We start from the raw sequence: 27,331 nt of genomic DNA on the forward strand, positions 1-27,331 counted from the left end.
TGGGGTTAAATCAATGGGAACTAAAATTTCTAGTCACTTTGCATAATTCCAAATTGCTCCCCAAATGGTTGTACCAGTTAACAGTTCCATCAACAATGCATCAATGTGCATATCATCCCAAAATCCCTCCAACATACTGCCATTTTTTCTCATCTATTCAAATTTTCAGGTATGAGGTAAAACCTCAGCATTACTTTGATTTGCATTTCTCTTGTTATAAATCTTTTGTCTTTCCAAATAAGTTTGTTATTATTTTGTCAAGTTCTACCAGTATCCCTTTGATGATTTGATTGGTATAGCATTAAAAGTATAAGTTAACTTTGGTAGTATTTTCATTTTTATTATATTGGCATAGCCCTGCTATGAGCACTAAATATCCTCCCAGATTTGTTTTAATTTTTTTTAAAGAGCACTTTGTAAATGAATCTATACAAGTCTTTTGTGTGTTTTGGTAGCTCGATCCATAGATAGTTTATTCATTTTCTAGTTATTTGTAATAAGATTCCTTTTCTATCATTGCTTCTTGGATTTTGTCATTATTGTAGAGAAATGCAGTTGATTTTTGAAGGCTAATTTTGTAACCTGAAACTTTGCTGAGGCCATTAAGTGTCTCAATTAGTATCTTTGCTGATTCCCCAGGATTTTCCAAGTATGCCATCACATCGTCAGAAAATAGGAATCATTTTAATTTTTCTTTATCTGTATGGCTTAAATTTCTTTCTCTTGTCTTTTTGCTATTGCTAGCATTTCCAGAAATAATAGTGGCAACACTTGGCACCCTTACTTTACTACTAAAGGTTCTAGTATATCCCTATTGCATGTGATACTCACTTTTCATTTTAGATAGATGCTTTTTGTGATATTAAAAAAGGTCCCACTATGCCTATGCTTTGTAGGACTTTTAGCGTAAATGAGTGTTGTACTCTGTCAAAAGCTTTTTCTGCATCTATTGAGATAATCTTGTGATTTCGGATTTGTATGTGGGTTTGTTGCTTTCCTTGTGTTGAATTATCCTCTTATTCCTTTAATAAATTTAATTAGTCATAATGAATGATTTCTTGGATAAATCATGGTAGCCTGATAAGATTGTTTAAAATTTAATTGATATTCATTAATGATTCATTAACAATTATATTGATTTTATTATATTAATGATTATAATAATGATTCATTAATGATACTTTTCTATAATTTTCTGGGTCTTATCCTTCTCTGGATTAGGTATTAAGACTATATTTGTCTTCAATTTTGGTAAGGTGCTTTCTTTCTAAATTTCTGAGAACAATTTGTCAAGATGAGTACTAATTGTTCTTTAAAAGTTTGATAGAATTTTCCTGTGAATCCATCAGAACTAGTTTTTTTTTTCCTTTACTATTTTTTAAAATGATTAGTTCTATTTCCTTTTCTGAGATTGAGAGTTAAGATCTCTATTTGGTCTTTTGTCAGTTTGACTGTTTTATGTTTTTGAAGGTCTTCCTCTACTGCTTTTGTGTTCTCTTTGTCAACTTATAACTGTGCATAATAGGATCTCACTATTCTTTTTATTTCTGGTTTTGAGTTCATGTTACTTGTTTGCTATTTCGTTGATCTGACTTTCTGCTCTCTTCTTTTTAATCAGATTAGCTAAAGATTTATCAATTTTATTAGTCTTTTCAAAGAACCAGTTTTTAGTTTAGTTTTTCATTTCTATATAATTTTTGGTTTCCAGTCTATTTTCCCTCTATTTTTAATAGCTCCCCTTTTGTGGTTATTTTAGGGTTATTTGATGGAATTCTAATTTTTTTAATGCATATTCAGTTTAGTAATCCTTTCTTTTCTATTTTGTTGACATATATTTGTAGGGATATAATTTTTTCCCAAGGATTACTTTAGCTGAATCTGAGAAATTTATGTTTTTTCATTAATTATCACTTTCACATAAGTATCGTTTCTCTGATTTGTTCTTTGACTTAGCAATTATTTAGTATTTCATCGTTAAATCTCCATTTGGGTCTGTGGTTTGTGGTCCCTGAAGCAATTACTGTGGCATAGTCTGTAAATGATATATCTAAGACTTTTGCTTTTCTACATTTGTTTACGGTATCTCTGTGCCCTAATACATAGTCAATTTTTGTAAAAGTTCCACATGGTATGTAGAATAAATATATGCATGTGCTTTTGTGCGTGCACATGTGTATGTGTAGTCTTCTGCAGTTCCATTGAGAAGATACCATAAAATTTTTTAGCTCTTGTCACTCCAGCTAATTTGTTCACTTCTGTATTTTATCCTTTTATTTATCTTTCTTTTAGACTTACCTAAAACTGAGAGAAGGAAATTAAAGTTTCCTGTCACTATTATGTCTCTATGTGTTCTTGTAGCTTAATGTTTCCTTTATGGAGTTTGATGCTAAGGCATTGGTTTATTATCTTTGGTTTCTGTAGATATAATGTAGTTTCCTTGCTTATTCCTTTTCATTTTTTGATTGGTTTTGCAATCTTGCTTTTTTGGATTCACTTGAATTCACATTTTTTTTAAAAACCAGCTCCTCATTTTTATTCTATGTATATCTTTGTTTTCTAAATGTATTTCTTATAAGCAACAGATTTTAGGGGTTTGCTTTCTTATCAATTTGTTACTATTTCATTTTATTAGGTTGTTTAATCCATATTTAAAGTTATCAGAGTTAAGTTTATATTTTCCTTCATTTCTAATATTGGTGTTTTTTTTTTAAAGTTCTGATTGTTTTCCCGTTTATGCTTTAAATCCAATACTGTCTCCTCAGCTACTTTATCTTTTTAAAGGTGGCTCCATTCTCACTGGCTTCCTTCCTTTCTTTCTTTATCTCCCTACTCCTATCTGTTTTCCCATTACCTTTGAAATGTTGCTTATTAGTTCTCTTTTTTCCCCCTGCTTTTACCTGGCTATTTAATTCTTTACCTCTTTTTTTTATTCTCTCAGTCAAGTAGCATCTTCCTTTCTCTCCTCCCCTTCAACTAGCAATGTTCATTAGTTTTTAAATTTTCATTTTCTGTACCCCTTTCCAGAGAGAATTTCTCTCCTTTACTCTCTTTGCTATCCCATCCTCCCTTTCTGTCTACTCTAAACCCTCATTCTCTGGTTCATGGCTCCTATGCTTATCTACTCCCTCTCTATTCTTGGCATTCCTCATAAAGTCAAAACTTTATATCAATGGGTCTCTATAAGCAATCTCTGCCTCTCCTTTTTGGATCTTGGCTTTATCCTGCCTTTTCCATTGTGACTCACTCCAAGGAAAATGCCAATTCCTGAGAATAATAGAGAAGACACTTGCCCCATAGCAGGATGTCCCTCTCTTACCCCATATCCCTGATTGTGCAGCCCACTACTGACATGTATTCTCCTCTTGATCCCCTCCTTTTCCCACTTGCAGTGAAATTTCTTCCCACAAGTCCTTGTGCTCCCATATTGAAAGTGCCAGTTGACCCCAGGAGTTTCAATTTCCTCTCTCCCTAGGCAGGAGAGATGGTATCCTTGCAGACAGCTCCCAGTACAATGTCCCCATCTCCCTTCACCGAACATCTCTCTTCACTCATCACCAAAAAAGGCCATCTCCTGTTTCTTTCCCTTTTTAATCATTTTCCCCCTGCCTCTATTCCAGGCCTTTTCCCTTTTTTGCCCCGTTGGTATTCCTGACTCCCCCGCTCCTCCATAGTGGTTTCCCTGGTGGCTGGATCTTAAAGCATCTTGGCCCCTTTGCATGCTGGGCAATTCACAGTTCATTAGCCTAAGTTTCTGTCCCAGTGAGTCTTTGGGGGGACAGAACATACAGGGCTGGATGCTGAAATCTCTCCCTTAGGCTTAATGGAGTACCACACAGGCCTACACATCCAGCATCCTATTCTATTCCCTGTAGTCCTCAGAGCACTGCTGCTATCCTAGTCTGGGCAAATTTCTGCCACTTGGAATTTGGGTCTCCCTGGTCCTGGGAAAAGGCAGGAGTCAGTTTATAGAGTTGAACTCTACTGAGAGCCCAGACATGCATCCAGCCCCACTACCTCTATTTCTGCAGAGCTCTATTGCAACACAGAATGCCATCAATGCGCTATCATGGTCTCAGCAAATTTCTACAGTTTGGAATTTGAATCTTCAGGCACTGGAAAGGGGGGTGGGAAGGTTAGGGTATGCAGTTACATTCTGCTGCAAGCCCTTGGGTTGGATTAGATAGTGCAGATGTGTTGCTAGGAGCCTGGTTAGGGAATGGGGGAGGGGTGCTGAGTGATCATGAGTTATACATTAGTTCATGGAATTTTTACTTTCTTTGGGTTCTGAGTGTTCCAGACCATGGAGGCAGCTGTGCTTCATCACTGGCTCATAATTTCTATTTTGGAGAGGTTTGAGAGGTTGTAAGCATTAGAGAAAATGCCCCTCCATCCTGTTGTCTATGTAAACTAGATGACCAATTTTATCTTTATGACCTCTCTCATATTACCCCCCATCCCCACCCTCTCTTACACGGCCACCACGCAGGTACAGGCCCTCACCAACTCACTCCTGGAATGTTGCAATACCCTGCTGGTGGCTCTGCCTGCTCTAAAGCTCTTCCCACTCCAATTCATCCTCCACTGAGCTGTCAAATTGACCTTCCTAAAGCATAAGTCTGACTATGTCATCACTCTAGTCCGTAAAGTCCAGTGGGTCTCAATCACTTTCAGGATCATATACAAAACATTCTATTTGGCATTCAAGTTCTTCATGACCTGGCCCCCTCCTCCTTTTCCAGTTTCCTTAGACCAGGAGCTCCCCTACTCCCCAGTGCTCTGGGGTGCAGTCATGTTGGCCTCCTGGTTATTCCATTAATAACATACGCTATGACCCATCTCTGAGCATTTTCCCTTGGTGTCCTCCATCCAAGTCTGTCCTCGGCTCTGCATCCTGACATCTGTGGACTCCTCCAAGCCTCAGCTAAAATCCCACCTTCCATAAGAACGTGATTCACCGGATTATCTCCAATTTATCCTGTATCTTGTTCATACATAGTTGTTTGCATGTTTTCCCCTGGTTAGATTGTGATATCCTTGAGAGTAGTGACTGGCTTTTGCCTTTTTGTGCATGCATGCAATCCAAAGGATTTTCACAGTACCTAGCACATAGAAGATGCTTAATGTTTGTTGTCTTGACTTAATGCTACAATAGTATTCCGTTACATTTAAACACTATCATTTGTTCAGCCATTCCCCAATTAATGGGCATCCCCTTTGTTTCCAGTTTTTTGACATCACAAAGAGAGCTGCTATAAATGTTTTTTTGTACATATAAAAGCTTTCACTCTTTTTTGAGTTTTTTTGGGTAATAGTTTAGTAATGGCATTGTTGGGCCCAAGGGTATGCACAGTTTAGTAACTTTTGGAGCATAGTTTCAAATGTTTTCCAGAATGGTGAGACCAATTTATAGCTCTACCAACGCTGCATCAACAAGCTTATTTTCTTGTCATCCCTACATTTGTCATTTCCCTTTCTGGTCCACCTTGCCAATCTGACAAGACAGAACCTCAAAGGTTCTTTAACTTGCATTTCTCCAGTTAGCAATTAAGAGGAATTTTTTAAATATGGTTATAATTAGCATGAATTTCTTCCCTTGAGAACTGCCTATTCTTATACTTCGACAATTCATCAATTGAGAAATAGCTCTTATTCTTATAAATTTTAATCAGTTCCTTATTAACATAGATAAGACCTTTATCAGAAAAAGTTCCCACAAGAATTTTTTCCCAGTTAACTCTTCCTCTCCTAATCTTCATTGCATTGGATTTGTGAGAAAAAAAAATTTTGAATTTTATGTATTTCCCTCCATCTTATTATCTTTCTTTTTCCTCTCTTTGCCCCTTGCTACCTCTTTACATAGAAGATGGGTATGGAACAGGAGTGAGCTCAGTACCAATGCTCTACATTTAATGCAAATAGTTTCCATTGTCCTCTTCCCTTCCCCTCACCAATCACAGGTTTCTAGCCTGTTTTTTTTTTTTTTTACTATTAAAAGTAGGTTATGATCTTCCCTCTGAATTTAGAGTTTGTTTTCCTTGTGAAAAATCCATCCCTAGATCTCCCCCGCTTTCTCTTATTCCTACTTTCCCCTTCTCCCTATTTCCTCCTGTTTCCCAGAATCAATCTCTCTCTGTCTCTCTCTGTCTCTGTCTCTGTCTCTCTGTCTCTCTCTCTCTCTCTGTCTCTCTCTGTGTTTGTGTGTCTGTGTATTCTACCTTCTTTTTGCCAGTTCAGATGACAGTGAGGTTTAAGTGACACACATTTCCTTCCTCATAGCCTTCAACTTTCACCTCCTTTTATTTGAAATAAGTTCTCTTCCTCCTTCCTCCTCTTTTCTTCTCTAGTATATGCCCTTTCTTTTTTCCTTTTAATATCATCCAAACATAAAATCACTCCCAGGCCCTCCATCTTTGACATTACAGTGTTTAGGGCACACCTGTATCATCTCTTCTTCCTCTCATTAGAATGCAAATCTTTCATCCTTTTAAAGTCTTTTCCAAATGCTAGTTTGTATTTACCTTTTTATGTTTCTCTTTGAATTTCACATTTTTTTAAGTAGGTCCAACATTTTCATCAGGGACGCTTGGAAGTCCTCTATTTTTCCTCCATATACTTCGTTTTACTGGGTAACTTGTTCTTGGCTGTAATCCTACATCTTTTGCCTTTTGGAATATTATATTCCATGCCTTCTATTCCTTTTTACTTGTAGCTGCTAAATATTGTGTGATCTTTATTGTGCTTCCTCAGTGCTGGATATCTTTCTTTTTGGTTGCTTACACTGTTTTTCTTTGACCCAGAAATTCTAAATTTTGGTTTTGACATTCCTGTGAGTTTTCATTTTGGGGTTTCTTTCAGGAAGTGACCAGAAGATTCCTTTCCACCTATACAGCAACATGCCTGTAATTTATATTCTTTGAGAGTTAACCAAGAACATTGGGAGGATAAGTAATCTGTCCAGAGTCACCTACCAGAGGCAAGACTTGAACCTGAGTCCTCTTGATTTCAAGGCCATCCCTCTAGCCAGGATACCATGATATCTCTCCTGTTTACACTAATTCAAAATCCAGAGATAAAGAAGTTGGTGAACTTTATGTAGTCAGAGCAATTGGATTGATTTTGGAGCCTCTACCAGGCTGCTTGGGGTTTTGAAAAGAACTTTGTGGGGATTTCATCCAGCATGGTCAAACTAAAGACTTTGTTTATGCTTTGTAGGAATGGAACAGTAGTTTGGGAAATACTTTCCCAATTAAGTCTTTCCAATTTTTCAGCCTTTGCTCTTATAGTTCCTTTGACCTGTAATGTCATCTTAATCATCTTCAGAGACCAAACCCAAATGTCACCTTTTCCATGAAGCCAACTATAACTAAAAGTGCTTCCCTCATCTCAGTTTATGGTCCTTTGATGCATTTAGCATGGATTATTTCTCCATTAACTCAGACTACCAACCCTCCATGCCTTAGTATATAGTCTTCATGAATTGCCATGGACCCAAAAGTTCACTACTTGGTGGTCAACTTTTTAGTGATGAGCCTCTCCAAACTTATGTAGCAGGGTACGTGGATAACAGACACACCATCTGTCATTAGGGAAATACACAAAGCCTTTCTAGCTTGCTACAACCCACCAATGCTTATGCTCTATATTTTAGAGGAGTAAAGGTCACACCTCCATGCCATGATAGAGCATGGGAAGAGGATTTTAGTGAGTTATGCTCTAGCTACAGTCTAATTTGGATTATAGCTAGCTTGAGATTAATACAAGTTTGAATAAAGTGAAATTTAATTATCGTAAATTATGAAAAGATGCCATGTCACATTTAATGTGAGCCAAAATTCAATTAATGTGACGTGGTATGAGCTTATTGAGGGTTTTAACACACCCTTGCATCATCAGTCTGCATTTGCCTATCATCATGTGTGGCTGTGATGTTCTGCAGCTGTATACCATATCACCAACAGTTGTGTTAATTATTTTTAGAAGAGTCTTTAACAAAATGGACAAAAGGAAGACTAATTCAGATGGGAACACTGTCAGCACAAAAAAGGAAGATGCTTATTACTACATTAGGACAAAAATTTTATGTAATTGAATGACGTGAAGTCATAGTCACTCTAAGATAGGGTAAGATGTCAGAATGCCTGAATCTATCATGGAATATTTTATAAGATGAAGGCAAAATAAAAGAAAAAATGCAAAATTTCTTGAGAGTTTTTTTTTTCATGTTTGTGTGTATGGTTTGCAAACAACTCAAGGAAGGGAAGTGTTTCAATGAGAGAAATGGAGCACCTTTTAGCCACATGGATTAAAGATTGCAATCAAAAAAGCATTCCTTTTAGCAGAGTAACCATTCAGATAAAAGCTTCAGGTTTATGTAAGTCAGTGAAAGAAAATTCTTACTACCAATGTTGGTTGGCTTGAATATTTTAAAAATACAATTCAATTGCATAATGTTCAAATCAAGGAGGTGGCCAGTGCAGATGGAGATGTGGCCAGGGCAGATGAGTACATGGCAACTAAATGTTCTGATGTTTTGAACAAAGTAATCGATGAGGGTGGATACAATGATCGACAGATTTTTAATGTGGATGAACAGGCTTATTCTGTTGGAGGGGGAGGCAGGATGCTTTATAGAACTTACATTTCTAAGAAAGGAAAAAAACTCAACCTGGATTTAAAGTGTCTAGGGATTGTCTAATGCTTTTATTGGAAGGTCGTATAGAAAGGTAAAACCAATGCTAGCTTATCAGTCTCGAAATCCTCACACTCTGGGAAACTACAAGCGCTGATCACTTTCAGTTGTTTAGCGATCAAATGAAAAAGCATGAATGATTAAAGCTGTTTTTGAAGAGTTGTTTTCAAGTTATTTTAGCTCAGCTGTTGAAAAATATGGCAAAGACAACAGTATTGCTGATTTTAGATAATACTCCTGATCATCCAACTATACTTGGTTCGTTGCATGAGAATAGGAGCATTCAAGTTTGTTGAGATGTGGATAAAGCTCCCAGGACCTACTAGTGTATGTATGAAGACTTAAAGATAAGACAGTTTGGTCTATGCTGCTAAAATATTTTAAATGACAATAATAACATTTTGTCATATCAGTTTAGACTTATCTTTAGATATAATATTCAACAATCTTTAATTTTTTTAACTTTTAAAATTGTGCTTCCTGTAACTACTCTATTACTCTGTAATAAACTTGAATTGGAAAGCCTTATTTTTCAAAAAAAATTCATCACATATTTTCATTGGACTAGAACCAATCGCCATATATTTACATATATTTATAACCTTGAATAATGCAAATTCAAATAATGTGACCATTTCACAGGATTCATTATTTGCTGTAATTGGGACCTAATTTGTTGGATATGTGTCACCTTCCCTTTCTAGAATGTTAGCCCTAAGAGTCAGGTACCTTATCTTCTTTATTTTTGTACACCTAGAACCTAGTAGATTTCATTGCACACCATTAGTTTTTAGTAAATGTTTGATGGCTGAATGAAAGCATGTATATTTCAATAAATTAGCAGCTTCACTAAAAGAATTAGATATATTTAAATTTGGACCTAGGGAATATAGTATGAAATAGGGATATGTCAAGAGGATGGGACTGATGACCTTTTGGGTGCTTTTCACTTAGAGGTAGAGAAAGGATATAGTGAATAAAAAATGTCTTAAGTATTAACAACTGCCACTGTGAGGTCCAGGAGCCTGAGGTGCTGCAACCTCTTCCTTTCCACTAAGGGCTCAAACATGCTTATATAGACCTGGTTCAAAACTTGAGGAGCCTGGCCTCCAAGTAAAAGAATAAGGTCTTCTTGTTTCATTGTTTTTTTTTTTTTTGTTGTTGTTGTTCTTTACACACTGACCCTGAAAATCCGGGGGAAATTATTTAAAGTTAGGTTTTAGCTTATGTCCAAGATCTACTAAAATGGGAGGAATAGAAAGGTACTCAGTGTTTAATGTAAATCAGGTATAGGACAGCTATCTATCCCCTGCCCCCAAAAGAAATGCTTACCAAACACAAAACCTACAAGCATGCACTGACAGAAAACTTCACAAGCAAAATTAATGACATATGCTCCTGGGAGCTGGTTACTTCAGTTTGCAGGACTGTTGAATAGGCATTTTACATTTCATTTTGACCCTGCACTGTCCCAACAATTTCCTCCATGTCCATGTCATCTGGCAAACCAGGCCAGAGTCCAGGCTCATTCTCTTATTAGTGATCATCTTCTCCAAAAAGCACCATAGTAGTCATAGAAAGGGCAACCCTTCTCCCCGACCCTATCTACTGAGGATCCAGATTCTCTGAACAACTAGAACTCATGAGATGGTAGATGAGGCTGGATATTTCCATTTAAGGATTACTATTTGGTCACCCACAACTGATTAAAGAAACACAAAGCAAAGGAAGTAGTTTTTGCTCTGAAATACAATCTTGGGCTCTCCCAGGCAGGATGTGTGTTTTAATTGCCAAATGCTCACAGTTGCCAAAAAGCCAAAGAGACAAGGAAGCTCCCCCCGCCACACACACACATTATAGGAGAGTTACTTGTCATGCAGAAGAGTTGAAAAGAAGAGAGAGACCGACCTGTCACCCCATTATAAAAATCTACTAAATGAATAACTCCTCCTGACTTGAGGGTCAGTCTCATCTGATGCAGATCACTGGGATGAGGAACCAAGGAACCACTTGGGGTTGGCTGGGTCATCTCAAAGAGGCAAGCCCTTCATAGCTGAGCACATGTTTCCCCTAAAATGGCCAAGTCACTTTCATCTGTAGCTTCTTGGTAAAGCCCCTCTAGACTCACCCATTCAAGCATTCATGGACTACAACTGACCTCCTTCTCTTTCACTAAACATCATTTGAGTATAAAATTAAGCCAAGAAAAGTGTTTTAAGAGAAAAAGATTCCAGCAGCACCTCCTCTAGAGAGAGAATTGTGTATAACTTTGGGGGATGAAAGGTTGTTAAACAAGCTCTTGAAGCCTTTTTAGAAAATTTAAAGGCAGGAAATATCTAGGCCCTTTTCAAAGATACAAAATAAAGGGAGGAAAGCAAAGTAGAAGTGATCACATCTGGCCAAACAAATTCAGAAGTTACCTGGACTTGTAAGAAGAGAGAGCAGTGAGGTATTATATTTATAACATCAAAGGGGAAATAAATGAGATGGAGTTCACATTGTGATGTGAGAAGAAAAGAAAAATAAAAGGAATACAAAGTAGTCAGGGATGCAATGAGTACAAATGCCAATGCAGTCAGATAAATGAAGGGAGAAGAGAGTTCTCAAAGAACAGAGTAGAGCTAGAGCACCCAACTTTTGAAGATCCAGCCATTGTGAAGGACAATGTAGTGAGCAAAGCAAGCACAAAGATATGGTATCTTTCATGCCTTTTACCTTAAAAAGGGTCAGTTGTGCCAGGAAAGGAGGGACTTCAACTGTCTGTCTAATAAAAAAGATAGAAAATATGGAAGTAATCAAAAAGTGACCTATGAAACCTAATCTAAATAGGACTTCTTGAACACAAAATCAAATGATGCCTGTTTAGGTGCCAGACTTACAGCAGAAACAAACTTATAAAAAGGGAAAGCAAGCCACTGGAATTGTTGGGATTTTCAGTAAGAAAGAATAGAGGCTGGGAAATTTGAAGAGAAAGAACTTTCCTTTTCTGGTCATGCTGCGGCAATAGACAAAAGCATTTTTTTTCCAGATTTGAGAAAGTTGGCAGAAGAATAGGGAACATGAGCAAATTCCTGTTAGAAAAGGAAGAGATTCAAAAAATGTAAGAGGAACGATCACAGACCTGTGATCCCTTTCAAGATGTCAGAGAATGATGGGACATGTTAAGGTAAAGAACATTTGAGGGAGAGGGCAAAGCCAAAGGTATTCAGAGTAGTGCAGACATTCATAGCTGTTGAGGCATATGACCCCAAGTAGCCTTTTTGTAAGAGGAAATTCCAACAGAAATAGTGCGGAAGAGTCAGGGTGACAAAAGAAGAAAAGAGCCATTGAGAATAATGGCACTATCAATTACCAGCCAAGGGTAATTCAACAGCCATTTATTGTGTCCACTGTGTGCAAAACGGTAAAATGGGTAAAGCACTCACACATTTTAAAGTGTAAAAGATGAAGATGAGAAGACAATGGAGGGCTTAAGAGAGAGGAAATGAAAGACTATGAATAATGCAGGTGTTCATCATGGAACCCTTTCTGGGACCCACTGAGGCAGAGAGGGGAGATAGGGCCAAACCCTGATGCTGTGGTCCAATTCAAGGATGAAGTGGCTGATGATTTAACAGTGAGCACCAGAACTGAAGAGGCAGGTGGTACAACCGGGTTGCTAAAGACAAAGGGAGCTCCTTGGTTAGATGATTTGACAGCAGAATTCATGAAGCTTTTTTAAAACAAATTTTTATTTATGTTATTTGAGTGACATAATTTACATTTCCCAATGTATCCCCATCCTCCCCACCTCCATTCCAAGAGCCATCACTTATATGATTAAAATAAATTTTTTTAAGAAGTAGGGAGAGTAGCTCAGCCATCCAAGATACAGAAAATGTCTGACATTATACGTAGTGTTCCCCCACCTCTGAAAAGAGGTGGGGTAAGGTGCTTTCTCATATCTCTCTTCAAGGCCAATCTCTGTTAGCTTAATTTTGCTACATTCTGTTTTTATCGTTTTGTTATTTTCTTTCCATTTACATTATAGTCATTGTATATATCGGTTTCTTGATCTAGTTTACTCACTGAGGCTTTTGAATGATACCCCAAAAAGCTTTGTTTTTCTTTTGTTCATCCTAGCCATACAGATGCATTTGGGAGAGCTGGCACTATGAAACAAAGAACATTAACAGTGTGGTTTGTCAAAAGAGAATGGGAGGATACTGGTTAACTGGAGGTCAGGAGCATCGCTCAACACTGATTAGATCCGTTTTCACGAATCTTGTAGCAAAGGTTAGCAAGATTAGCAGAAAATATGATCATTACAAAGTGCAGAAGGACAGCATAAAGGACTGGGAAAGAGCTGACTGGTAAGCTTAAACAAATCACGGGCTATGCCGAACAAAGGATAGAAGTTGGAAGATATTTGTGATGTTGAGATGAAGAAAGATCAGCTGAGCAGACAAACTAGGATTTTCATTTTCAGACGACAATGTGGAGATATATGGAAAGGCAATATGGCATAGTGAATAGAGTGATGGAATTGGAGTATGTAAGACTGCGGGCTCAAATCCCAACTCTGGCACTTCCTAGCTGTGTGACCATGGGCAAGGCACCCAACCTCTCTGTGTTTCAGGCAACTCTCTAAGATCTATTGACTAAGTTGTACCAGGCTTGGTAGAGGAAGCTCCTATGCCCATGAAATCACGGCTCCTTGATATATTGACAGTGGATTTTTCTTAGGACTTTACTTGCAAAAGGTGAGGGGGCCATCTTTGGATAGAATATTACATTCACTTTCAAACAAAGTTATTATTTGGGTTTTGCTGAACTGCTTTTTTTCTACTACAAGTGATTGTTCATTGGGTGGGGGAGGAGGAAATAATGTATTTGGATGAGGTAATATAAAAAACAAACCCCATGCCAATACAAAAAAAAAAATCTAGGTGTGTGCTAGATAAACTGTTGAAATGTTATCAGCTCCCTGTGATATTTTGCGGCTGCAAATTGTGGGATATCTTCATCTTGTTGTTTGTCTTTAGTTCTCGAGTTCTTGAAAAGGACCATGACATGAGGAAGTTGATGCCCTGACTTGCAGTTGAAGTTGGATTAAATGAGGGAGGGCTGTGCAAAGTCACCAGCCTCACTTTCTCCTCTAGAGTCCTCTGGGTCCAGTGGCCAGATATAGATCAGGACAACTGGAGATGGCCCAGGATGCAGTGAGTGACCTTGGCCTTTTTAAGTAAGGTCCTTCTCAGTTCTCACTTTGAGTGAGGCAACACCCATTCTGTGATTAAGCCTGATTAAGGCTCATTAAGAAATGAGTCAAGGCATGGTCCCTTTTATAAAAAAAAAAAAATTGATCTGGAAGGGGAAGACTCTCACAGTTTCTGGCCAAGATAGAAATAATTACTATTTATATTCACTCTGAGCCATCAAGGCCCAAACAATGACCACTAAGCGGTCCTTGGGTTGGGACCTATTGTTGGCCAATAAGTGAAAACCAGAGTGAACTGGGTTTAAGGCATGCTCTTTAAGAAAGAAATCTAGACAGTAGCCCCAAGATACCTTGCTAGGTTTCAGCCATCACAATTTCCTTTGCTTTGAGCACAGAGCACCTACAGGTAAGGGCATGATAGCCCAAGTGGACAGAGGGAGAGGAAGGAGGGAAGGGAAGGGGAGGAGGAGAAGAGAGGAGAGGAGAGGAAAAGAGAGGAGAGTCAGAATTGTAAATGACCCAAAAAGGTAGTTGAGAGTTGCCCCTTTGGTTGTAATTGGACTGTAGCGTGTCACCAATGATAACTTGGGTATATAAGAAGTGGTATATAAATAACCTCAAGGTCATGTAAACTTGAAAAAGAGTTGGGTTGATCATGAAGCAAGAGAAGCAGCAGATAAACAGGCCACATGTATTGGGATCCATGAATCCAATTTAATCTAACAAGCATTTATTAAGAATCTACTACATGCAAAGCACTAGAAATATTAAAAGTACCATAGGAAGACCTCCAGCATGTTGGGTAGGTCCTCTATGGTAGATATAGGGAAGGGCATGGACAAGGATGCACAGGATGAGAAGATGTGGCTAAGTTGTATCTTACCATAAGAGGAGGACTCACAGTGATAAATCAGTATCTGTTCCATGGGCTAGTGAGAGAAGAAGTAAAAATAATAAGGGAAGAAACCCAAGCCTATTCATGTAGCCCCCTTGCCATGGGTATGGTCTTTAGACTTGTATGAAAATCCATGACAAAATATGAGAGAATTAGAGAGTAAAGATGAAAAAAAATTGCTATTTATATTGTGTCTTAAGGCTTGCAAAGTAATTTACATACTTGGTGGGTGGCCATCTTCATTCGTCTCTCCTCCTTCTCTATTCCCTCACCCCCTAAACCCACTTCTCTCTCTCTCTCTCAACTTGCTTCTTTCCTCCACCTAACATGTCCTTGCACTGGCAAGTTGGGGTTCCCCAGAGGGGACAGAATCTACAGGTACTTAGAGAGTACAAGAATCTACAGGTATTTACAGAGTTCCAAGGGTAACCCTGATGGGTGGCTACTCTCCTAACACTGTAGTTCCTGAGCCTCTACCAGTGTGCTTTCCATTAACAAACCAGCCAGCTGACTCAATTAACTCTTAACAAAAAGTATTTACTCAAATGGCGAAACAAGAATAATACTTAGATAACACATTACCCATAAACCTAGGGAACACTCTCGTGCCAATGCATACAGTGCCCATGAGAGGGAGCAGACACAAAGTACCAGGGTAATGAAGTACACACATGTGTAGGGAATGCATGTGCCTGAGAAACTCACAACTCTGGGGCTATGTGCATCAGTTTCCTCTGTCTCTCACTGATACATGTGGTGTCTGGGTTGGGCTTGTGTCTCTGCTGAGCTGGTTTGCTTCTCCTCCATCACTGGACTAGCCCAATACACTCTGCTGGACCTCTTCTTTGTAGGGGCACAAAGGACAGAAACCTTTCCTTACCCTGGGATTTGCAGAAGCTTCTCCAGTTCTGCTCCCTTGCCTGAGTTCTAAAGACTTGGTTTCCCAAACAGCAGTTGATATAGGGCAGAGAAGAATTGTCTTTTTTGCCAACCGACTCTTGCATGTAGGAGGGTCATGGAAAGGTATTATTGCCTCTTGTCCAAAGAGCTATAAGGTCTTTTCTTAGACAGTCCTTCCTGGTGCAGGATTACGTCCTCTCCTTGAGAAACCTCACTCTAGCCTATGATGATTAACTAGTACATTACCAAAACTTTATCTCTGCCAGGTAAGCCATAACTAGACAATGTACCTTCGGCCAATAATCACAAAACAGTTCTGGGTTCAGGGTTTCCCAGTTATTAACTATGAAATTCTTTTGTTGGTCATATGCAAGTGAGACCCTGGGAAACAAGACACTGAAACTGAGGCAGACTTTTCCCTGGGTCCGTTCACTGTCTCTATGGGCTGCTTTCTTAATATTTTTCATATATCTCACATTTCTCTTTGTCTTTTCTCTTTTCCCTGTCAAAACCTGAAAGAGGCATACCCTTACATGTTTATTATCTACTCACAAAAATTCCATGAGGTAAGTAGGATGGACAAGTATCATACGCACATTACAGATAAGGAAATGGAGTCTCAGAGAGGTTAAGCAAACTGCCCAAAGTCACACAGTTATTAAGTGGCAGAGCTAGAACCAAATCATGAGGATCAAAGGTACTGAGTCAATTGCTTTTCCCACTTATACCTCAGGTGATGCACAGGCTGAGCCTCTATTCTGCCACCTGAGCTAGGTTGGCATCACTGAGAATGACAGAAAAAGGGGCACAAGTATTTAACTTTGTGATGGACGTGTGAACACAGCCTGGCTAAGTGTCGTGTTAAGATCTGTCACCTCTTTTTCTGCAGAATGAGGATTTTTGGATTCAGGGTTGCAGCAACCCTTGAAGACCACAGTGGTGGAAAGAGCTGTGTCTCTGGAGTCAACAGACTTGGGGTTCAGATCCCATCTCTGATGTTACTTCAGTGCACTGGGACTCAGTTTCCTCTGAAGCCCCTGTCCCTTTTCCAGCTCTACATCTCTGACTCTAAAGAAGGGGTACATCAGAAAAGGTCAAACAGGAGACCCCCAAAGAGCCATGCACACACATGGTGAGGCTAAAGAAAAGGAAGAAGAAAAATTAAAGAAGTAAAACATGAGGATGATTTACACTGACATTAACATTAGGATAAAACATTAGGCCAGTAAGAATTCTGATTACTGGCTTTGAAGAGGTAAGAAGCACAAAAACAAAGTAAAACATTATAATAAGGGGAGTGGGAACAAACATAAACATAGAAGAAATTTGAAAGCTATCATTAAAACGTGGACTGAGATTGAGTTGGAGCATGGTATCCCAGAGAGTACACTGGACTTGAGAAGAACTGGGTTCAAATCCCAACTTTTTGCCTTGTGAGCTTGGGTAAGTCACTTCCATTTTCTGGTTCTCAGTTTCTTCACCTGTAATTGTGGGTGGATATGGGGGTGGGAAGAAAGAGTGGGAATAGGTTCCCTTGCTGTTCTAAAATCTTTGTTTTGATAACCAAGCAGTTTCTGGTACCAACATGCTTTTTTTCAACACCTACCAACAGGGTATGGTGTCCTACTCCAGGGGAATTTTTTTTTACGGGCCCCTAACAACAAAAAACAGTGCTCGAGGCAAACTAGGAAGTCAGCTTTAGCGTCTGTTGGGTGGCGGATTAAGTAATGTGAAATCATGTTACAGTTTCAAGGTGGTTGGTTTTTTTTGTTTTTTTTTTTTTTTACTTTATGAAGGTAGGTGACAACAGCCAGGGTACAATCCGAGGGGTGGGGACAGGGATAAGTTTCAAATTCTGCTCATGCTGAAAGACTGGTGGGGGAGGTGGTGCTCTGATGAAGAGAAAAGGCAGAGGAGAGAATCAAAGCAGGGAACCAGGAGAGAACAGGAAGGTATTCTACAAAGATATATCTAAGGGTTTTTGTACAAGTTACAGAGGGCACAGATTATTCCAGCTCAACATAAGGAAAAACTTCCTAATAATGAGAACTGTCCAAAAGAGGAATGGCAGGCCTCAAGAGAGAGTCGTCTTTTCTCATCAGAAGTCAGCAGGCCAAGGTGAGACAATCACTTTAGTGGAGACTGAAGGAGAGATTCCTGTTCGCGTAGCAGTTGGGCTAAGTGACTGACTTCAGGGCACTTTTCTACTCTGTTTCATTTAAGCACGAAGGTTTTTGAAATAATCTTTCTGAGCAAGGTTTCTTAGTCAAAGATCTGTGAACTCATTTTTTCAAATATGTTGACAACGAGACTTCAATATAATTGGTTTCCACTGTAATCCCACCTGCTTTATTTAATGTATGTAAAAGTGTTATTCTGAGGAGTCCGTAGGTTTGAACAGATTATCAAAGGGGTCCATGATAAGAATTTTTTTTTTTTAAAAGAACCCCTGGTTCAGAGGTTATAAGCAATGCAAAAAACAGGGCAAAGTGTAGGTGCCATAAGGAATGTCTCACATAATCAGCCACAAGCTGCAGAAAGAATATTTTGGAGCAAGAAAAACAATATTGTCCTAGAAAAGGGTTGTGGGTAGGAGACAAACCCACACTCAGTCTGAGCCATGATGTACCCTTGACAGATCATTTTTGGAGGCAATTAGCTGGGATTATTTTCTTCATTCAAGGAGCTGCCATTTGGTGATGTGAACACTTTCTACCAGCACAAATCACCACCCCTCTACATCTCTGTCAATGGTCTTTAAGAGTAGTTGTGGCCAAAGAAACTTGTCACCTGGGGACAGAATATCCGATTATGAGGGTCTCTAAACTCAGCTAGGTGGGTCCTTAAACAAAGGGCACACAGTCTCACACGATCCAACTTTGAAGCCTTTTGGATCGACAGGACTACTAGACAGAGCCTGCAATCCTCTGGCTTGACCCACAAGGACCAAGGGTCACCTCCATGCCATGAGGAGGCATCAGCAGAGTTAGAACTAACAAAGGAAGATTTCAAGTAGCAGCTTTTACAGACTCTATCTTGAGAATAACCAGAGTTAATAATAATATCCAGATGGGAACTCAATCTATAAAGAAGGTTCAATGAGGCTTCAAGCCCCTCTGACACTTGCCCTTTCCAGTTGTCAGGGAGCCCACTGATGGCATAATGAGGTGGGTGGTCTTATGCTGGACCATGTCGTAGTGGGCCTAAGTGATCAGCTTCATGTTGAACATGTTGAGGCCTGGGTGGCCCCTAAGTGAGCAGACAGTCTCTCACCCCTGTATAGCTTTGCCCTCACAGCAGGAAGGCACCTGGCCTAGGGCACGCAGAAATTGCATAAGGTGGGTCCTGTGACCTGACTAGGAGCAAGGCTTCTCACTTCTTCCTCCTCTCTCTCATGATCAGGATACCATGCCCCCAGACTGGGCCCTTCTGTTTTGTCCTTGCCTAGAAAAAGCCTGTTGCTTCTAAGAGTGGAGCTGGGCATGGGAAGAAGGGTTTTAGCAGATGATTGGGGGTGGTTGCCCATAGAGAGGGAATTGTGGCCCTGCTTTCAAGGCAAGAGAACAAGAACACCACAGATGAGGCCCTTGTGAGGTTGGTTGAAGAGGGCAGGATGCACTATCATTTCAGGAGGTAGAGTAGGGGAGACTGGGAATGGTCCTGACTCAGGCCATTACCCTGGTAGCTTATATTTGATAATAGAATGAAATGAGACACTTATAGGTCATTCAACAATTTATAAAAAAGGGATTTATTTATTCATTTATAGCAGGAGAAAGATATTCAACAAAAGATATACATTGAAGACACTCTGAATTAATACAACTAAGCTGCCTGCCTCTAAGTTGCCCATGGTGGTCCACAGGTCAGTCAATCAATAAACATTTATTAAACACCTACTATGTGACAGACACTATGCTAAGTGGTAAGGATACAAAAATAAAAAAGACAGACCTTGCCCTCAAAGAGCTTATGATCTAATGGGGGACCTGCTTGCAAGACCTAATTAATGAATTTTCAATAGAAATTGACAAATGCTACAAATCAGGGCTCAATTTATTTATTTTATTATTGGTTATTTAGACTCAAGTGTTAAAGAAAATGTTAATAATGCAGATTAAATTTAAAAGTGTTCTGTGCATGCACTTTCCCCCGCCCTGGGGAGCCAATTTTTAATGTTAAACATTAATTTAATCAAATGATAAGTCAACAGAGGATGGGTCCACTTCAAAGGTTTAAACTCAGTAGGAGTCAGCTCACTTCCCCAATTCTGTCATTAAGGAAATGTCTATCTTCACATTTCTTAGGTTTCCTCCTTTTAAGCATTCCCATCTATTTCTCTTCTGACATGAATTGAATGCCATTAACTCAGACAAACTAACTGAGAAAAGAAAGGTGACAAAAGTTTCATCCAAAACCAGGTTAAATAAGTCACCAAACACTGTGAAACTTGGGTACTACCAAAGACCAAGCTGCATTTCTGAGATAAGGTAATGTTGAAACTTAGAAGAACTATCAGGAGTAATGAATCACCATTATATTTTCACTTGCACTTTTCTAAGTGCAGGTAGTCCCTTTTTGCAAAGTAAAGATTAAATCTAACTCATGTTTTTAAAGTGACTTTGCTCCATCTTCATGTTACAGTGTTTTCTATTGCTCCTCTTTGATGGCTTATTATGGTTCAGAGTTGACCCTGAGTTCTCAAAGGCTAGGCCAGCAACACCTGAATTCTGTCGGGTTCTACTAAAAATAATATTTGAGAGACCACATGGCATAGCAGATAGGGTACTCCTATAAGGATCTAAACACAAACATTATACATTATGCAATCAGACAATACGAGGACCAAGTTCATATTGTAGAAAAAATCAAGGATATCAAAAGAAATTATATTTAAAAGAATCAAGATGAGCAACCTGGATTTCCAGATCTCAGATTATACTATAAAGCAACAATTATCAAATCTTTTTGGTACTAGATAGAAAATAGAAAAATTGTTTGGTGGAATGGGTTAGAAAATGAGCTGCAAACTGGTGCATACAGTATAAATAGAAAAAAGCTAGAATTCTTAATAGCTGGAGAAAGTGTTCTTTATTTAAAAAAAAACTGGTTGGGAAATCTGGAATTTAATTTGGCAAAAAATGTGAAGAGACCAGCATCTTCTATCATATACCACAATACATCTCAAGTGGCTCTACCATTTAAATATTTTTTAGGGAATTTTTCTTAAAAGTAGAAGTCAAAGGACTCTTACAAACTCTCGAAGTCCAACCCAACAAGAACTTATTAAGCTCCTCCTATCTGTAACAAAATGGTGCTGGGAATCAGGAACAAAATGCAAAACAGTCCCTGATCTTAAGGAGGAGGGGTTACTCTATTAAGAAAAGATACTCTCTAATCTGCGAATTAGAGGAAATTGAGACAAAATAGATGGATTTGTTATATTAAATGCTTTTGCACAACAAGAAGTAATACAATGAGAAAAAGAAAAAGAACCCAATGTTTAAAATCCCCATAAATCATGGAAATACAAATTAAAAGCTTCTATCTAAAGCCCAACAAATTAACAAAGATAATAAAAGGCAAAAATTTAGTACAGATAGGATTATAGTACAGTAGGCACACTGCTAGTGAAGTTGCTAATTGGGCCTACCTTTTTGGAGAGTAGAAGGGAATTATATAATAACAGTCACAAAATGTGTATACCCTTTGGCCCAGTTATCTTCTTATTCAGACTACACTGGCCCCAAGGAAATTATCTACATGAAAAGGTCTGCACAGACATTTTCTAGCAGCAGTACTTGTACTAGCAAGAAACCGGAAAACAGCTAGATGCCCATCAATTGGACAACAGCTAAACAAACTATGATCTACACACACACCTAATGGAATATTGCTGCATCATAAGAAACAATGAGTATAAAGAAAGTACAGCAACATAAAGAGACAAACAGAGGTACAGAGTAAAAAAAGCAGAGCCAAGAGAATAGTATACTTATTGGCTGAGATGTTGTTCAAGACTGCCACGATAGCAATTAATCCTGGCTGTGTACGCAGAAAAGAAGGTAAAAGAGGTCATAAGAACAAAGACAATGTGTCTATGTCTCTGTTAAAGTCAATCTACATGCGTTCTTTTAGATGGAGTTAACAGTAAAAAAGGGGACTTTTTCAGACAAATACCAAGTAATGATGCTGGCATGGGCATAGCTTTTTATAGTTTGCAAAGCACATTCCAATGCATTATCTGGTTTGATTCTCACGATAACCCTATAAGGGAGGTTATAATACTATACTATAAAATACTTAATATTATATCATATTGTAGACCATAATACTCATATGATAGGTCTGATAATTCTAGCCTAATTGCTAGGTCACCCCATTTGCCATTCATTTCCTATATACAGGGTTGTCTCAAAAGTTTTACTGTAGTTTTTAAGCAATTAAAGCTTAAAATCGCCTGAAGATTTCCGAGGATACTCTATATTCTGTATATACTTGCACTCATTGTCTCCCCTACTTGAATCTAATTTTCTCGAAGACAAGGACTGTTCCACTTTTCTCTTTGTATCCCCCATGCTTAATATAGTTCCTGATACTAGTAAGTGCTTCATAAATGCTGACTGATTGATCGCAATTTTATATATGAGGAAATTGGCTCAGAATAAGTAACTTTCCTAGGGTCACCCAGCCAGTAGGTGACAAGTCAAGTGTTCCATTATTGTCTGCTATGTGCAATCATCACTTCTGTCATTTTGTGGCCTCTGCTTCATTGTTCATCTTCATTTTTCTTGTTTTCTCTTAGGCTGTTATATATTTGAATTCCAGTATTTAAAATTTATATTTTAAAAAATGTCATTCAAGGAACCAATGGATGCAAATCAGGATATCAGAGCCCTTGCCAAGCTTCTCAGATGATTCATCATCAGATGCGATGCTTCAGTGAACAGACTCACCTCAGGTTGCTCCACCAAGCAATCCGGAATACAGAAACCCACCAGTATTCCTACAGGGTCTCCCAGAAGAAAAAATAAGTCAAGCTCTGTCCTTGGCTATCTCAGAAGAAGAGACAGGAATGGAAGAATCATTAACAAAAGAATTGAGACTTCAAGTGGCCCGAATGAAGAGAAGGAGGCAGGTCAACAGGTAATGATGTATCTTATAACATCAGGGAGCTAAGAGACCAACTTATAGATAGGTAGTATTGCAGCATCTGTTGATAGTCTTGCCAGACTCGATATAAAGTTCAAGGATCTAGACACAAAGATTGAGAAACTCCAAACTGTTGTATCCATTATTTGTTCCAGGTCTATTGAGGGGACCCTGGCAATTGGGAGATTTTAACCAGGAAAGAAGATGCCGTTACCATTCCCTCTACCCCACTAACACATGCTCCTAGTAGCTCTACTGATAGCTGGAGTGATTGGTGACTGTGAAATGTAGCTCCCACTCCTTGAGTGCTTCACCCAGGAGGACTTCTCAACACACCAGCCAAAAGTTGTTTGTCAATCATCATAGAAACTCTAAGAAAAGACACCGAATGCAATGTAACCACAAGGTTGTTTTGGACTAGACCAGCCCAAATCATTGACCATCCATGATACACACATGGGCCAATAACTGATGTCTCTGGAAAGCAATATATATCCTGTGATCACATCCCCCATTCCAACAACACACTGTAGAACACCAATCTCCCCTCACTTTACCCCTCAACCTTCTAAGGGTGGCCAACGGACCTGACCTCTTGAGCTGCATGGATAGGAAATATCCTACATTGATGACACCATGCCTCCATGTAAGGAGCACTGCATCTTTAAGTGTTGTTTATAACTACTGATTTTTAAAAAAAAAAAGTCATTCAAGCTGTCCCAAACAAAGCAGTCATCTGATTGTGCTGATCCTTATTTTGATAAGTGGTTTGTATATTGGTCTTGGAGTGAAATTTTCTCTAATAGAAGGAATCCCCGGTTTAATTCTGTGTAATTTTTTAAAAAAAAATTATGCTGTTTCAAAAGGGAAAAAAAGATTAGGGAAATGTATGCCCAGCTAAGGTATTTGGCATGTAACAGAGGGTGTCCCACCCAGAGTCCAAATGGATGAGAGACTCCTTATCAATGGTGAGACCCTCCAGATACTCTAGTTTGTGCATAACATTGTGCTGATTGAAGCCCACAAATACTACAGGGCTTCCTCAATTAATTCCATAGCTACTGAAAAGAGATCAACCCAATATTCCACAAAGACAAGGAATAGATTATAGCTAGCATACTAAGACTCATAAAGAGCTTTAGAATAGATCATGGCATTTGATTCTCACAACAATCCTGGGAGGTGGGTGCTGTTATTACCCTCAAACCGAGGCAGAGGTGAGTTAAGCAATTTGCTCAGGGTCACACAGCTAGGAAGTGTCAGAGGCAGGATATGTACTCAAGTCTTCCTTTACTCCCAGCCTGTCATTCTATCTACAGCACATAACCAAACATAAGAAGAATTACTAAGCTGACATACAAGGAGACAGATAACCCATTGAGTCCCTATGTCTGTGTCTTTATCTTGGACAGGCACTGCAACTAAATAATGATCTGGGGCTCAGAGTTAGAGGAAGAGGAGGACCTATATTGCATTTGGGAAAGTTGCCCAGTGCCATATCAGTGCTTTCGCACAAAAACACATCATTATGACACTAGTTTCCCTTCCCTTCACTGATACAACATGACCACAGCACTGCATCTTAGAAGAATCTAAATTTCGGGTGGCCCAAAGGTCAGTGGAGAGGTGCATGGTGGGCATAAATAGGCCGTGGCATATTGCCAAGGGTGGCTCTCCTATAAGAAGTAGCAAACATTCCTACAAGGAGACAGACACCAACAGGAGGAGGTGGTTGTGGAGCTTCCACACACCACTCTCCCACCCACCCCCTGCAACCCTACTCTGAGATTCTTAAAGATTCCCACTGTAGCTGAAAATTCTGCCATCTAGTTTGATCTTCTGTTAGCTTCCTTTCTTCCCAAGATGGGAAGAAATTCAACACTCAAGAGTTTTTGGTAACTCAAGAGACCCTTCAAAAGGGCAGCCAATCCAAGCCTGGCCAGAAGGACTATTACATTGTAGTCCTGGGAGCTTCGAGAAACAATCAAACTCTCTTCGCCACTCCCCTGCCCCGCCCCACAAATTTCGAAGTTGGGTAGGTAACAGCTACCAGAACTTGGATTGATGAATTCAAATTGTATGAGTCCCAAAGGAGGAGAGGCTACTGAGTGATGGAAGGAGAGGGAGAGGCTGGGAGTAACAATACCGATCAAGGAATATCCTGACTCTCCCACTGCAACCAATGACTAAGAATCCATGAGAGAAAGCACAGCCGATACTGAAAAGAGCAGCCAAAGATGCAGTGCCATCTTGAGGGAACTGCGCCCCAAGGAACGCCAGAGGATAGAAGAGGAGAGGAAGGAATGTTTATTAATTATGGAGCAGGAGTTCCAGAGGGCACTGTGGGAGAGGTGGGAAGATTTGGAAGGTGCATTACAAGGGTAAGTTTGAAGCAAAAAGAGAACAGGCAAATGGACAGCTAGAATTGGGGAGAGAGGATATTATTATTCTGTGATAGTCCAGAATTCAGTATCTCTGGGTCGAGGAGGGAAGGAGGGGATGGCAGAGTATCATCAGTGAGCTACACTGATGAAGGAAGATGATCAGGAGGTTCAAAGTCAACCCTCTAGGTTTCACACAGCCCTCAACTGATTTGACTTGCCATTTTGCCCTGACCTAGACATCTAGACATGACTCCTTGTAGGCATAAGCAGGAGGCGATCTATTCTGAGCCAGAGGTCTATTGTGTCCTAGGCTGTTTAAGGACAAGCCTGATATTATTGTGGCCCTCTAGGCTTCCAGATATTTGTGGAGGAGGAAAGACGTGGTGTGAAGGAATCTTAAAAATCATCTCCTTCAATCCCCTCATTTTATAGGTAAGGAAACTGCTTGTCACAGAGACCAGTCACAATCACATCGGTGGTCAGTGGCATATCTGGAAATAGAACTTAGGTCTCTTGATTCCTAGGTAGTGCCTTAAATTTTTTACTTCACTTTGTTACTGCTTTTAATTCTACCAATTATAGATTTATGTCAGGATCATAAAACTGCAGAATCCTAGTACTAGGATAGATCTCAGTAGTCTTATACGCGATTCCCTATATCTTAAGCAAGAATCCCTGACAAGTGGTTATCCATCCTTTGCTTGAAGATACCCAATAATGAGAAGCACATGGAGGCACTTTAAATATACCTAATTGTTAGGAATTCTTCCTTGCATAGGATGGCCTATACTCTCCCTCTTCCCAGCAGCTGTAACTGCGGCCAGCTCAGACCTGCCTGCTGAGTGCCATCCGGCATTTTTGGAGATATTTTCTTGCAATTTGGGAAAATCTTGCCTGGCTGCTCCAGGGGCAGGCAGGAAACAGAGGGAGAACTCAAAAGAGAGAGAGAGAGGGCAAGGCTCTGTTTCCTTAATCCCCAGTTCCTGGCAAGGCATGTGGGTTTTCACGTGAGCAGCAGGTACACAGTTTTGGGGAGAGGGAACGGAGACAAATGCTACTGACCCAGAGGTTGGGGTCAGTCAGAGACTCATCTGAGAAGTGAGGGCAGTTCTCATGGACCCATTCTGCCCACCCCTACCCTCCACAACCCTACTGCATGAGGCTTGGGGCTGTCAGACCATGTATAAGAGAAGTTTTAGGACCTACAGAAATACATAGTTAGGCTTAAAAGAAAATCCCTACAGATTTACATCACTCAACCTATAAGGGTACAGCAGAAAGCTCTGGAGTTGGAGGACCTGGGTCCAAACCCCACCAACTGTATGACCTTGGACAAGTCACTTAACTTCCCTTGACCTCATTCTCCTCATCTGTAAAATGAGGGTGTTGGATTAGACAACTTTCTATCTCTACAGCCACCATCCCATTGTCCTAGAACGAGTGAGCTGGTCATCTGAGAAAGGGAATGAGGGCCATCTACTGGAAGAAAGCTGAACTGCAGAGTGAAGGGAAGAAAGCGGATGGCTCATGAACATCATCCTCAGGAGGAGAGCTGAATAGGGGAGGCCAACGGAGCATTGCCTCTCCCCATTACAACCCCTGCCCCAAGCAAAGATGGGGGATGTAGAGAAAAGCAGTCAGGTTGGCTGATGCATTCCCCAACACAGCCTCGGAGAACCAAAATAGTTTTTGGCCAAACCCTGTATTCATCTGTATCTAGCTTAATCATGGCTGGTGCAGGAAAAGGTTTCTGGAGTCAGCTCAGCCCAAGTTGGTCCCTTCGTAAAGGGCTCCAGCTCCCTTTGCCTTCTTGAGTATGTAGCAGAGTGAGCCCCAATGCTCAGTTCCATTCCTGGCAGAAATGACTAGCTCTCCGACCAATTTCTTGTGTCCTCCTGTGTTATGGCATGGATCGGATTGTCTAGGTCCCCAGCTGCCATATGTCCTTGCTGTCCCCTGTATTTTTTTTAACATGAATAAATCATGTCTAGGTAAGTTCCCATGTGAACATGAGCTTCCTCTTCCCTGCTCAGATCCACACAGACTTGGTATAGTAGGGAAGAAAGAAACAGTCACAGGGGAGACTAGGAACCCAGAGATTAGCACTTCTG

This window comes from Trichosurus vulpecula, chromosome 4 (assembly GCF_011100635.1).
Source record: "Trichosurus vulpecula isolate mTriVul1 chromosome 4, mTriVul1.pri, whole genome shotgun sequence".
Taxonomy (NCBI): Eukaryota; Metazoa; Chordata; class Mammalia; order Diprotodontia; family Phalangeridae; genus Trichosurus; species Trichosurus vulpecula.